Source organism: Vidua macroura, chromosome 1, assembly GCF_024509145.1.
Source record: "Vidua macroura isolate BioBank_ID:100142 chromosome 1, ASM2450914v1, whole genome shotgun sequence".
Taxonomy (NCBI): Eukaryota; Metazoa; Chordata; class Aves; order Passeriformes; family Viduidae; genus Vidua; species Vidua macroura.
The window spans coordinates 125,688,535-125,701,569 of NC_071571.1; the positions used below are offsets into that span (position 1 = coordinate 125,688,535).

Genomic DNA, 13,035 nt, shown 5'->3' on the forward strand with positions numbered 1-13,035 from the left:
CAATCCTTTTGCCTTCAAAACCCCCTAATTTTCCTTTTTCCTTGGGAAAAAAAAAAAAAAAAGATGAAATTAAAATGGATTGTAAAAACAAAGGAAACTGAACAAAATCTTTTTCCAGCATTTTTGTTGTCTTTTCTTCGTTGGTTTTCCCAAGAAATAAAAAGAATGCAAATGAAAAAAAAAGAAACTCTTTTTTTTTTTCAAATATTGAAATAAAGAAGAAAGATGAAATGAAGAAAGAAAGAAAGAAAGAAAGAAAGAAAGAAAGAAAGAAAGAAAGAAAGAAAGAAAGAAAGAAAGAAAGAAAGAAAGAAAGAAAGAAAGAAAGAAAGAAAGAAAGAAAGAAAGAAGAAAGAGAATAGGGATTTAAAGTGTTTTTCTTAAAACAGAAACACATTTTTATTTTCTTTTAGAGCAGATACGGACCTGTCCTGAAAGATATTTAAATTATTTCTACTATTGAGTTCATAATTTTATATCTACTCTGAAGAAGGGTACTATACTCTCACATGACTAAGTAATGTAACTTAAGCTAATACTGTAAGGAAAGTATTTTTTTTTTTAATTCTAAATATATATTCTTAAGATTCCAAGACTTTAAATAAAGATAATATTTAAGCTAGGGAAAGTTAAGGATACATGGGGAGCAGCCCCATGGAAAAGCTGCGTCTTTGAAGGCTTCAGGACAGAGTTAGGAAGTGTTGGGATGAGCCAGAGCAGATGGAGCTCAGACTGAACTTCAAAAGGAGTGAGATCAGAAAGAGTCAGTCAAGGAAGACCTCTACGTGTCATGTCAGGAGTGAAGCACAAGACTCCTGCTACACATGAAGCATCCCACCAGGCAGAAGTCAAAGCAGCAAAGGGAATGACAAAGGCCAGAAGATGTAGTTAAGTTACAGGAAACCAGCCCGAAATGCTTTGACTACATGCTGAGAGAAAGAGGTCAGAAAAGGACAGAAAAGCACAGTGGCACTTGAACCAGGGGCGGCGACTGCTGCAGACACCTGTGCAAACAGAACAGAGAAATAACTAGGAACAGACTGATGACAGGTGAATCCCTGAATGAAGGAAGGTGAGCAGGCAAAATGTGACCAGTGATTCCTCTTAGCTCCTTGAACAGCAGGAGTTTAGCATAAGTGCTAAAGGACCTAGAATCTGCTCAGCACACATGACAACTAGAAGTAAATACAATTATAACACAAGAACATCTCGGCCTTCCACTACCTAAAGGGGACCTACAAGAAAACTGGTGAGGGACTTTTTTAAAGGGCATGTAGTGATAGAACAAGGGGAAGTGGCTTTAAACTGAGAGTAGGTTTAGATTAGTTCTCAGAAGGATTTTTTTTTACAGTGAGAGTGGTGAGGCACTGGAACAGGTTGCCCAGAGATGTTGAGGATGCCCTATCCCTGGAAGTGTTAAACATCAGCTTGGATGGAGCTCTGAGCCAACTGTGTCTAGTGAAAAGTGTCCCTGCCCTGGCAAGTGAGTTGGAACTGGAACCTTTAATGTCCCTTCCAACCTAGGCCATTCTATGATTCTATGGCTCTAGATTCATCCTCTGTGATCCCTTATCATGTAGTGACATCAGACGGCTTACTTCTTCTGGTTAATGCCTCCCAAAAATGAGGCTGAAATAATATTCACCCAGGCTGGTGCCTTTAACACAGGAGAGCTCCTGGAATGCTTGAAGCTGGACCAGCACCCATCAGCTGCCCCAGCCAGCCCGTGACAGAAACCTGGCAAAGACATACACTGAAAACACAACTGCCTGAACACCCTCTGCTTCCACTACGTGAATGCCTGGACAAAACATCAGTACCTAATACCTTGGATTTAGGAGATGCTCCAGAGGCTAGCTTTAAAGAGAAATTTATTTGAAATCGTAACGATGGAATAACAAGCAGCTAATTTCTAAGAGCTCTCTGACAGCTGAAACGATTAACTCCTGCTTTTACAATAGAAAGTGATATTGTGCTGCCCTCTGGTGAATCTCTCTGTTCGGGGTCTGGGATTTGTGGCTCATACAAGGGTGCTTCAGAGTTCGGTGCAAACTCTGCTGCTACAGATGGAGTTCACATGGGGCCCTTCATCGGTCAGGCTCAAAACAGTCCTACCTCCACCCTTGGAAGTCTGTCAGACTCAAATAGTTCAACCTTGCAAACACAGACTGCTGAGACAGAATAGTGTCAATGGAAGTGTTCGGGGTTTTTAAAATTATCTTCCTGTGTGACATCCCTTTAAAGATGAAGATTTCTTCCACTGTACCCTTTCCACAGAACTCTGCACACAAGTTGTTGGGGATGCTGAACTCTTAAAGAGAATAACAGAGAAAGGCCTGGAACATGAGGGTAAGAAACCTGCTTATTTCATCTATGGCAAAATTTAAACAATAGTCTGCATTCACATTTCAAAGTCACTACCAGTCCAGAAAACTAATCTTTACACTATACTGGATAAAATTTCTTCTTCTTGTGGGAACCTTTTGCTTTTTAGACATCAATATTTGCCATTATTGAAATCCCTATGATAAATGATGCCTGTAGCCATTCCTCAAAATTGCACTTAAAAGCCCAATTATATTTGTGGTTTCATGACAGATATTTTGTTGCATAACCATGCTTCTATGGTGAATAATGTGTTACTTTTGCTTGCGGCTGTTGCAAGGATAAAGCAGAGCTGAGGTCGTTCAGGCTGACATGATGATGAGGAGAATGCAATTTTGGTTCCAAAAAACCTGAATTTGGAGTGAAGCAGATAGCCAGGCTGCAACACTGGGGAGCACATGAAGCATACATTTTAACTGGTGGGGAAGCTGCTGCAAAAGTTTGGGGTGACACCCAAACACCTTTGAAGACTAGCATCCAAAAGACCCAGTGGATTTCAGGTCCAGGATCTGGCCAGGATTTTCTGAGCAAAGTCCCGCCTGAGTTTATGGTGGTACATGTAAAGGATGTGCTTGTGATAGGCAGATGCCATGCTTCGGTGTCCCGGCAGGAGATGGCAGTGTGTCCCTCTCCCACCACCTTCCCCTTGGCTTCTGGGTTTAGAGCAGTTTCATTCATGTCCTGCTGCAAAGAACAGTCGGCCCACGCCTTCCAAAGGGAAAAGAGTGGGAAATGTCAACAGCTTCACTTCTCTGGGTTTCTTAATGAATTATAGATGGAGTGTAGGCAAGAGACTAAATTGTTCTGACAACTGAGTGGCTTTGAATGTGAGAAGCCAAATGCGACAGGACAGGAGAGATTCATGGAGGCTGTGGGGATTGCGGCTCCCTGGCCGGGGCTGTCGGGCTGTGCTCAGCTAACGGGGCACTGCTCAGGTGCTTCATGTGCTCACCCCTGAGCTCTGTTACAGGACTGCCTTGTGAACTGCTCAGTCTCCTATGCTCTCTTCCCCCTACCACTCCTCTGGCTTCCAGGGCTCTCAGTTATCCACTGTTAAACTGCGTAACAGATCAGGGCGATGAGATGGTTTGGAAGATCCCCTCCAGCCCACAGCAGGCCTGGCAAGGAGCAGGGAGAGTGGGAAAGGAGGTTGGAATTTTTATATGAATATGGAATATGAATGTGGAATTTTTATATTTTCTGGTAGCAATCTCCCAGAGAGCTGTATTAAACCAGAAAATGAGGAAGTAAAAGATATGTGGACCCACAAACTGAAACAGGAGCTGAGAAGTATGAAGTAATGTCTTCTTGTGGACATCCGGCTGCAAATGTTGTCATTCAACCACAAAACCGGACCAGAAACCTGGGCTGCAACAAACAGGCAACAGCAGAAATTGTCCTGCACGTGTGACTAACACCTCTCAATATAACAGCCTTTCATCTTCTGTTCCTCCAAATCCTGAAAATACACTTTCTCTTATGAAGATAGCATCCTACAGATGCTATCTTCATATATCATCCTACAGACTAAAGGACTTATCTTACTCCCACTCCAGAAAATTCCCTCTGCAACTTCAAACCCAGCTCGGGCACCAGCAGGCAGAGTATATCTCCAAGGGCCCAAAGACAGAGCACACCCCTTATATGTGACACTCTCAAGGCCACCCTAAAGAAAACATCTGAAGACCGGCAATCCACAACTCCTGTACCTACAGCAGCTCACACCAAACTATACACCTCATTTAGAGAAGGGGAAGGACATGGCAGATGCACTTTGTTCAATCCATAACCATTTCCATGTCAGGACTGTTCTCTGCATGCAAATACCACGACGCTGGCAGGAAAATGCCATTTGTGCTCCTGAAACAGCCCTTAAGTGTAGCACTATGCTGATCTGTGTTAAAATGAAAGCAAAGCACCCTTCCTTCGCCCAAACAACCTTCCTTTAAACCTTTTTATTTTAAATTGAATGTTCTCTGACCTTTTCCACTATGTGGCCTAACCAGGCTTTAACTGCAGAAGCAGCTCCTGAGTGTGTCCTTTCTGTAACTTGTCACCGTTGGTGGATTCCTGACAGCATAACCCGCTATGGCATTACACACATATTTTATGACATCATCAGGGCTGCATTTGTTCTTGTGTAGGCAAAATACTTGGGTCAAACTCTTCATAGGTATCTCCTACTGCAAGTCCTGCTTTGGAGCCTGTCTGCAGAAGCTGGTGGGACTTGTGCTTTAATGAACATTAAGGTTGGGTCCATTGCAGTAAATGAAGCATGTTGGAGATAATTGTCTTGTACAGCCCAAACCCACAATCTCATACTGTCTTATTCTCCACAGAATGGTGGTTGTATTATCTCCCAGGAGTGGTCCCTGACCAGACCTAACTCCTGAGTGTGCATGGGATGGGTTTGGGAAAGAGCCTTTTGATTTCAGCCAAAATTATGCTTCAGGCCGTTATAACTTGGTAAAATCACATCTTTTATGTTTCATACTGGGCATCTGATAACAGTGGGTCCTTTGGACCTTAATCCCCCTGTACTAGAGATCCTTCTCTTCTCTCAGTACTTCTCCACACAGGACATGTCCAGCTTTCTATCCACTCCAGCTCCTCTTTCTCTCTCAGTTCCCAGTCCTGTTTGCTGCCTGAGGCAACCACCTCTGCTACAGGTGACAAACACTACATTAAGATATCAAAATAGGAATAAGTGTACATGAGAACCTAATAAAATAAATACAAAGATGTCAAAATTTTATCAAAAAGAGACATTTCAGATAATTCTCAGGCATTGCCACATTAAAACAGATGATACTATGGAACAGCCTGAATACACAAATGTGATCCTTGCTTTACATTGGTATTATGTGAATAAGAGCAATTGCAATTAGATGCTTCTGGAGACAGTAGGTGACAGGACTGCTGTTTGGACTGAGGTTCTGTCTGCAGAACATTTCCTAACACCACAGTGTTACTGGAGTCAAGATTGTGAAGTTTCTTCAAAGGCACTTAAAAAACATTGTGAAACATATTTGTAATTGATCAAATTGCTGTTTCTGCATCTGCAATTGCTTTTTTTGGCTTCTAACTGTCTAAATGTAGATCCAGTACTGAACTACACAAACCTTAAGACCAAGGTCACCTTTCTCCTGCAGTACCTTGAGCATTTTGCTTTTAGGGTTCCTATGCACTAAATCAGGACAAATACTTTCCTACAACAGATTAAAGCTCTTTTGGTGGTGCAGTTGTGTTTTGAGCTGCTTGGCTTGGGACCACCCATTTCTGAGAACAGTTCAAGACAGACACATCTTATTCCAAGCTGTGAAGACCAGATGTGCACATAATTAAGGCCTGGTCCTGAAAGCCTGATGCTGGAAGGAATTACTGACATGGACTAAGCTGCCCTTGCAGGCTGTCAGGTGAGCCTTGCAGTGACTGTGCATGCCATAAGCCATCAAAATAGTTCATGATTCTGCTTTGCAAAGAAGCAGAATAATGAGGTTCTGATCTAATGTACCTGTACCTACTTCTTCAGAAATCATGGCTGGTTTATCAAAGGATGTGCGTGCTCTATAATGCAAAACCGGATCTAAGACAAAACCGAACAGTCCCAAACCACTGGTCACTTTTAATCCCTTCTAAGCCTTAACATCTTCTAGAGAGAAACCAAGTCTCCCTGAACCCATCTATCTGTGGCACTACAGAAAAATTAAAAAGTCTCTTGCAGCAGTAAAGGCTGATCTATGCTAAAATCTGCATTCATACTCCAAGCAACTCATTCATGCCTTGTCAGACCACGTCACCTCAAGGTTAATATATTCAAAGTTGACCTGACTTCTTCTGCTACTCTTTCCTTTCTATTCCTACTAGAATTTTAGTAAGTGCACACAAGCCTGCAGTGCAGGCAGCTTCTCCTCAGAAAGAAAGAAATCTGGGAAAGTGGAAAGTCAGGAAAGTTGTATGAACAATTACGCGTGTGAATTCATGGGCTCGCTTCAAGACAATGGAATAGTTTTCTTAAAATGCTGGAGGATTTCTGAAAATAGGAGATGTCACTAGCAAGGTTTCATAGCAAGCTGTAAAACTAGATTTTCAAAAGAAGGTGAGCATAATTGCATGTGAATGTGATTATGTCTCTGTGAAACACAGTCTGCATCCTGGGGTTAATACACATGCATAATAATGCACCTAACCTGTCACAGAGCTATCACATTTATTTCCCACGTTCACAAGGTCTTTCTGTGTATAAACCATACACTCACAAATCTCTGCCAAACGCAGCTTCCATTATAAATCAGGCCCTGAGCAAAGAGGTTTGTAACCAAAAACTTAAAGCTCACAAATTCATTCCACAGTGGCTAATAAGGTTCCCTCCATTCCACTACCAGCAGTACAAACCTCCCCAAGCACAAACAGGGAGAAGGGGAGTGCTGAGGCCACAGCTCTCAAGTGCAGAGCACTGGCTGGCCTTGGCCAGCTGCTGAGGAAGAAACCCATAATGAAGCCTCTGTGCAACAGCTCCTAGGAACAGCACCACATATTTTCCCCAGGCTTTAGCAGCCAAATAATGACTGTCTTGAATGTGACAGCAGAAAAGCTTTATCTGCTGAGTGACCATGCCAAAGATTACAGCTTAATTGTAGCATTATTATGTTCTTTCCCACACCCCCACAATATCCCATATTGCTTTCTGGCTGCCTTGAGGTAATTAGACCACGATTACTGCATACTTTAGAGCATATAGAAATAAAAGCTGTCTTTGTGTTTTCCAGCTCTGACACAACTACTCCTGATAGCTTTGCTTTTCCTGGAACAAGATGCTCTTTCCTATTAAACAAGGCCTGTTTATAATTTCACTTTGCTGTTTATGTAATTCTACCATGCTAAATCCCCTTTCAGTTTTTGCAGTGCAACTGCATTTCAAGCAACTCTTTTGCCATCTCAGGTAATAATAATAGAAACTGAGAAATTCCCCCTCGCTTGGGAAGTAGGCACACACAGAGTTTGTCTCAGTCATCGGACCTAAAAGACTTCTAAAATCCATGGCAATTGTACTTGTTCTCAAACTGGTGTTTGAATCAGGCCACAAAACACAACAAATAGGTGGTACTTTTCCAGACGCTACTTCCAATTTCCAAAGGACCCCAACTGTATAAAATTACAGAAGACTGCAAAATATGCAGCAGCAAAACACAATGCTTTGATTGTCCCCAGTGAAATATTGCTCTTTTTTTTTTCCTAAAAAAATATAAAAAGAGACTTCTACTTAGAATGAGATTTCACTTCTGTACGTTTACATTTCTAAAACCAGGCTTTTGTTTACTCAGATGCTATCTGCAGACTCCCACCTGTGGGATCTCATCTCTGTTCCCATCACAGGAGAAGACTAAATGGCTCCTACTAATGCTAAACTTTCAGTTTGCTCAAATTTTATTACTTATATTGAAAATAACTCTACCTAAAATGAGAAATTAAAAAAATGTCTTGTATCCAACTGTCGGGGCGCTACAGCCTTTTAATGTGCCTTGAGTGAGATGCACCGCCAAAATGAAGCACATTAAGATCATCCCAATTCTTTTAAAAATTAATCAAAATAATTTTAATCTAAACAGTCCAGATAAATGAGTGACAATGCTATCATAAAATCTATGTATATAAATATCTGGAAAACAGGAGTGTTCCAGGGAAGCTAAGTGATGGTCCTTAGAGGTAGAATACAAATTAAATCAGAAGGGCCTGTTATATTTAAGATTAAGTAATCTTGAAACAAAAGGAATTAGTGAAAATTGTGTGGTATCCCACAGCAAGAGAGGGAGCCGTGATTGAACTTGGTGACAAATCAATTTGAAGAAAACAGAGTTCACCTTACAATGTGCTTTGCATAGGTGTGGAGTTATTTCAAGCTCAAATTTCATTTCACTTTAATTGATTCAATAAAATATTTTTTAACTTTTTAGCATTTGTATGTCATTAGGAATGTCAGCTTTTCTTAAGTATTTGGTGCATATATGCAGAGCCTTCTTCATTGCTGGAGATGGTCCCTGTCTTGAAGAGTTTACTTTTTGTCAAGATAAGACCAAGACAGCACATGAGAGAATCCCTGTCTAAATAACTTAATTTTCATGAAAAAATGTCCAAGATAAAGGAAGGATTTGGTGGGTTTTGAAGAGTTCTTGCAACTTATCCAGATACTTGGTGTCCCCACTCAGTGCCGCTGATCTTTGTTTTCTCTGAGTTGGAAACACAGCTATGTGTTCCCTGAGAGAAGGTGCCACCTTAATTCAGTCTTGTAAAGATAATCTAAACTGGCTGCCTCTATGCTCTGCATGATCAGTAAAGACTCACTTCTTCCTGTGGAGAGAGGAGCACCTTTAAAGTTAGCTGTGAAGGTCATTCCTCATCTCTGACAGACCAGTGACCTTTCAGACGCCTAGAATTAGGAGAGGAGATATCTGTAAATCATGGACAAAACCAGGGGAGGTTAACGTGTGCTGACCCACTGGGAAGGGCCTCAGATGCACTCCTCTGAGTTGACCTCCTTGGCTGACCCATCAGACCAGACCATGTGGATAACTAAGCCTTTGGGCAGCAGGAGCAGTCCTGACAGACCACACCTTTTCACAGCCTCACACTGTGGCACAATTTCATTGCAATTTCTCCCTAAGACCAGCATAATGACACCGTTCTGCCCTTTCAAGTGGAAGCAGAGCTGGGGTAAATGAAAACATCACTTGCTTTTGACCGTCCAGAATATCCTGTGGATTCACGTCCCCACTGAGCCACAGGCAATGTGCTGCTTGGCACCTGCAGCAGCATGGAGCAGGGAGGCAAAATCCTGTCCTGCCCCCCCACATCAACGTTGTGACACAATGGGGCATTTTATCCACCTTCTCTCCTGCTCTGGAGAGTGAAATAAAAAACCCTGTGCTTGACCCCAACAGACCTAGGCAGCAGAAACTAATCATGAGTCCTGCAGGAGTGATCTACGAGCTGGGTACCACCCCCCTCAACACACCCAAACCCCTTACTGCTTCATCCTGACACACAGCAAATGCAATTATGAGATCTAATCAACTGCAACTAATGTAATTCTGAAAGTCTTCACAGCTAACGAAAACCAGGTCTTTCCCTTCTTGATTTAATTGAGATGTTTGGTTCACACACCGTGGAAAAGGAACCCTCCATAAAGCTTTATATGAATATTGCATTTACATATCCAGCCTGTCACAGTATTGGGCTCTTTTTCCTGACTGTTGGATATTACATGGTAGGAAACTATCTGTGCAGGGAAATGGACTTCAGAAAATAAATACTTTCTCACGTTGTTTCAAGGGAAATCTCCAGTCTGAATGTCATCTACTAACTACCACTTTGTAGCCTGAACTTGGCATAAAAAAGCATTTCGTTAACATGAATAAATCATGATCCCTAGTAAAAATACCCTCTTCTTGCATTAAAGCAAGAATCAGAAGACAGAATTTGGCCTACAGCTTGTAAACTCAGATTTTTTGAATAACAAATGACTTAAAGAAAATCCCTTTTCCTCCCTTCCTCCAGTGTGTTCTTCTTGTTGCCTGTTGGCATGGGTTTTTCTGCAGTTTAAGCATCACTATTGCTTCGAGACTCCCCCTGCCTCTGTGCTTTCCTGTGTCATCATTAGTATTATTTTCACAGGAGGCTCTACAATATGGGCAGCACTGCAGAGATAAAGATAAATACATCATGCCTCCTGCAAAAAGTTTTGCTACTACCTTGAGTTACGAGCTGCCAAAGCATGATGACAGAGAAGCAATGGCTGGTAGGCAGGATAAGCAGAGCGTTGCATCACTTCATGCAATCAATAACTAGCTGGGCTTTGCTTCTTCCAGGTTTCTCTGCTGTGCTGACCCAAATCATTACCTTTTCCCCACAGAACGTAGTCTTATTAAGGTTTTGAAAGAGAAGACTGAGATTTGATGAAAGCCTGTCAGGATACAGGATAACCGCTCTCCAGAGACAGGAGAGGCAGTCAAGACACACCAGGTAAGAACAGTCTTTCACCAGTGATGTATAAGGGAAGAGCAGAACAAGCTCAAAACCTTTGTAGGAGTGATCAGCAGTAAGCACGTGCCATTCCCACAGCAGCTGAGAAGAGTGTTCCAGCTGTGTACATGTGACCACAGCAGGCACTGGAGGCCTGGGCCCACATCCACATGCACGCTCACCACAAAAGCAGGTCCCATCTCTGCTCCTGCATGGCCAGGAATCCTCCACCTCTGTTATCCTGCCTCCTCTTGGCACCTTCACCCACTCTCTGCAACCCACCAAACCTTGTTCTTCCTTCCACAACTTCCTCCTCTTCCTCCTTTCCAAAGGCCACACCAGTGTTGCCACAGTGCCACAGCTCCATGAGCTGCCATCAGCTCTGCACCCACCTTGAGGCTCGGTGCTTCTAGCAGAGAGCATAGTCACCCTGACTGTTCACTGAGTATTTGCCATCCTGGGCAGCCTTTTTGGTTTATCACTTCTCCTTTGGATTATTTTTCTCTAATAATGTACCAATCAAACACCCACACAAACTCTTTTTAAAACTAGCAGTACTGATAACAACATATATTGATTACTTTGGTTATGGCCTATTAGTATCAGGATGCTCAAGTGGTGAAGAAAGGGCATGTCAGAAATACAAAGAGTAGATGCTGAGAAATATATGAAAACATTCTCTCAGAGAGATAATAGGAATTAGGCAATAGAAGAGCTCACCTTAAATGTGCTAAATAGCATTATGCACTACACCAGACACAAACATACACAATAATGAGTATTCAGCTGAAGAACATATACAGCTACAATACACCACATCCCACCCAGTAATTTCAACAACTACTTATTTTGTAATTTATCATTACACCACTGTTATAACACCCTGTTCAGGTTCCATTTTCCTGAACCAAGGAATCCGGATTTCATCTGCTTTATTCTTTGAGAAATGTGCCATGCTCAGGCCTCTTGTAATACCTCCTGAACATGGTTCATTTTAAATGATAACCTAATGCTATATGGTGAAAAAAGCTTTTTCATCCCTTTTCATCACTTCAGGACATAGTTTTATTGCAAAGCAATCCAATTCTGCAGAAGGAAACAGTTTTCAGAGAAACCATTTGTAAGTCAAGAGACTGACCATTAGTTATTGAAAGCTGAAACATTTACAGGTTGATTTGATGGCAGTGACAGTAAATTAATTTTTCCTTTTATTGAAAATTTTTCTTGACTGCAATGAACACCTGGCAAACTGCCTGATGAACAAAGGTCATCTACCTCTGCATTTACTTAGATTCGGTATCAAATTTATGTGCTACTTTCAGAAAAAACAACCATGTCATCCTTTTAGAGACTCCTTTTTGAATTTTCAGCTGACTTGAAATGTATGATTGCAGATGTTAGTTTGGGGCAGCTGCTAAACTACATGCTTTGCTATGTATTTCCATGAGTTATTCAACCAACAGAAGAATTGCAAGACTTAGTTCATCTGGAAGAAAGCAAAAACAACAGACTCATCACGCTAGCCCAGTTTCACATGTATAAAAATAGCAGAAGGTGCTAACAGATATTATGTGGGTAAGAATGAGAACTAGATTGGCATTGGAGAATTTATTCTTAGAAAATCCCTCCTTTTGGGATTGTTACAGGCATGCACTGACCCAAATAGATCATGGCTCCTATCATTCCCTAGTGCATGTGAACAAATAAAATGCTGACATGCACCAAAAAGGTTTGGGGCAAAAAAAAGCAAGCACAATCTGCACAGAAACTGCCAAAAAAAGAAAAAGCACAGCAGCTGGTACACAACTGCTAATAGGCAAAGACAGCACTGCTGGCAAATGCAGGTGAAGTGAAGGAAAGGAAAAGGCAAAATGATGTTGGGAAATGATGTCAGCCAAAAGAGATGGAGAAAACAAGCCAGCTACCATAGGGTACCTACTGCTGTCTCAGAAGGACAGTCATTTCAGCCATTTCAGGATGCACAATTTATTCCACTGGGCTGGTGCTGCCCAGTGATCAAGCCTCAGGGCCACTGACGTCCCTCTTGTGCAGCTTTCTGACTTGGCTTGATTGCCCAGTGGCTGTTTTGTGGCTATGCAGATAAGGCAGGATGACTGGGAGACCACAGATCAAATCCACAGTGCGTCTCACCAGCTGAGTTACAGAGCACAGCACAGCAGTAACATGTGCAGAACTACAGTTTTCTCTCCTTCCTTCCTCAGCCCTTCCATAGATTTTTTACTTTCTCCCAACAAAGTCCCAGGCAGCTGTGCAGGCTCAGTGAGGTGTCATGCTTGTGACAGGATGTGTGGGAGTCAGCCGCTCGTCGTGAGGTGCGTGAGATACCCAAGTGTGTCTGTGTGTGAGTGACGTGTCTGAGCCTCCTGTGTTTCCAGGGGTACCAGGCAATGGAGCCTCACAAGAGATGCAGATAACCAGCCCAGGGGCCATTTAGTTACCTAAACACTGGCAGCTAGAACCACCTGAGCTGCCTAAAGGCATCCAGGATGTCTGGATGTTTGTGCAGATGTGTCCACAGAGGTGAACTGATGCCTCAGGTTTCAGCTTTTATATTTTTCAGATTCGGTACTGCTTTAGTGTGTAGTTCTGTACTAGTTCTTACTATCCCCT

General features: G+C 42.2%; 1 protein-coding gene across 4 annotated transcripts in view; it reads right to left on the bottom strand.

Moving 5' to 3' along the window:
- The window catches only part of PAG1 (phosphoprotein membrane anchor with glycosphingolipid microdomains 1), a 104,079-nt gene that overhangs the window by 17,726 nt on the left and 73,318 nt on the right, over positions 1-13,035 (bottom strand). The window lies entirely within an intron of this gene.